General features: G+C 44.7%; 1 pseudogene; it reads left to right on the top strand.

Annotated features, from left to right (window-relative positions):
* The first annotated feature begins 1,296 nt into the window (after positions 1-1,296).
* On the top strand, positions 1,297-2,243 carry LOC102840276 (annotated as a pseudogene).
* The last annotated feature ends 100 nt before the right edge of the window (positions 2,244-2,343 follow it).

The following is a 2,343-nucleotide window of genomic DNA, read 5'->3' on the forward strand; positions in this document are numbered from 1 at the left end:
ATCTTGGCCTCCAAGGAGCACTCTGGCTGCACTTCTTCCAACACAGATCTGTTGGTTCTTTTGGCAGCCCATGGCACTTTCAGTATTCTCCTCCAATACCATAACTCAAAAGCATCACTTCTTCATTCTGTTGGAGTTTTTTTTTTTTTCAAATCCCGAGATTTCAGAAAAGATCTTAAATGTATTCAAAAAACATCAAATGAATTGAAAGTAAATTAATTTCATTTACTTTCAGTATTCATGAAGGCTCTGAGTAATATAAATGGTTAAGCACTTGACTACTAACCAAATGGTCAGAGGTTCAAATCCATCTAGAGATACCTCAGAAAAAAATCCTGGGCATCTGATTTTAAAAAAAACAGTCATTGAAACCCTGTAGAACACATGTCTATTCTGACACACATGGGATCACCAAGAGTTTGAATCAATTCAATGGCAGTTGGGCAAATGTATCCTGAAGCCCTCAGACACACTTGCCCAAATGCTCAACAGCAAGTCCGGGCCTCTTGTGTACAGCTTCCAACAACAGGATCTGCATGTCATTTGGAAAGGTCTCATTCTATTTACATCCCAAACTGAACCTCCATGGGACCTTCCCTCCCTAGTTTTGTCCTGTCCCTCCCCACCACCCACCAGAGTCATTGGTCCTCCCCAGCCTGGTTTCCCCTGGAGGCCAGCATGAGCTTATTATTCAGAACTGAACACTGTTCCCCATAGACAACTTTCACACTGGACACTATTCTATTAATGCTGCCTCGGTGTTAGTTGCCACATGACCCTGGGCCCGGATTGTTGTTGTGTTGTTATGTGCCGTCTAGTCGGTTCTGACTTATAGCAACCTTATATAGGGTTTCCAAGGTCGAATTAGGAGTAAGCAAGTGAGGAACTCACCTGGGATGTAAGATTAAAGGGGGCACCAAAAGAACTCAGTACTCAAGGGGAAGCATTCTTTAATGTAATATATTTTTTTAAGTCAAAAGTGATGGCAAAAAGCTTCCTGAGGCTGGTTGTACAGGTGCTGAAATTGTCCGTGCAGTTCCCAGTCATGTCTGAACCAATCAGAGTCCTTGTGACTGGTGGTGGTGGTTATGTGCCATGGAGTCGGTTCCAACTCATAGCGACCCTGTACAGGGTTTCCAAGGTTGTAAATCTTTATGGGAGCAGAAAGCCTCATCTTTTTCCCATGGAACAGCTGGTAGTTTCAAACTGCTGACCTTGTGGTTCACAGCCTGATTCATAACCACTTAAGCTACCAGAGCTCCTTGTGACTGGACAGGCTGGTCAAATTGCATATTCATGCTCTACAGTATTGGAAATGGTGCTATCTTTGGTAAAGACCAGCCCCTTATTCTCGTGCTGTTGGATATCACCCCCATGATGGGTGTCCTGGAAGGCGTCCTAATGGAACTGTAGAACTGTGTACTTCCCCACCTGAAAGATATCCTTGCAACAGATAAGGAAAAAGTTGCCTTTAAAGGCCTGGATGTGACAATTCTTGTGGGTTCCATGCCATGAAGGGAGGGCATGGAGAAGAAAGACTTACTGAAAGCAAATGTGAAAATCTTCAACTCCCAGGGTACAGCCTTGGACAAATATGCCAAGAAGTCAGTTAAGGTTATCGTTGTGGGAAGCCCCGCCAATACCACCTGCCTGACTGCCATAAAGTCAGCTCCGTCCATCCCCAAGGAGAACTTCAGCTGCTTGACTTGTCTGGATCATAACCGAGCTATGACTCAAATTGCACTTAAACTTGGTGTGACTGCTAAAGACATAAGGAATGTCATCATCTGGGGAAACCATTCCTCAACTCAGTATCCAGATGTCAACCATGCCAAGGCGAAATTTCAAGAAAAAGAAGTTGGTGTTTATGAAGCTCTGAAAAATGACAGCTGGCTCAAGGGAGAATTCATCTCGACTATGCGCAGCATGGTGCTGCTGTCTTCAAGGCTCAAAAACTGTCCAGTGCAATGTCTGCTGCGAAAGCCGTTGGAGACCACATCAGAGACATCTGGTTTGGAACCCCAGAGGGAGCGTTTGTGTCCATGGGTGTAATCTCGGATGGCAACTCCTATGGTGTTCCTGAGAATCTGCTCTACTCATTCCCTGTTGTAATCAAGAATAAGATCTGGAAGATGGTTGAGGGTCCCCCTGTTCATGATTTCTCACGTGAGAAGTTGGATCTTACTGCAAAGGAACTGACAGAAGAAAAAGAAACTACTTTTGAATTTCTTACCTCTGCCTGACTGTTGTTGTTGTTGTCAGGTGCCATCGAGTTGGAACCGACTCATAGCGACCCCATGCACAGCAGAACGAAACAATGTCCGATCCTGGGCCAACCTCACT

The sequence above is a fragment of the Chrysochloris asiatica genome, unplaced genomic scaffold (genome assembly GCF_000296735.1).
Source record: "Chrysochloris asiatica unplaced genomic scaffold, ChrAsi1.0 scaffold00223, whole genome shotgun sequence".
NCBI classification, from domain to species: Eukaryota; Metazoa; Chordata; class Mammalia; order Afrosoricida; family Chrysochloridae; genus Chrysochloris; species Chrysochloris asiatica.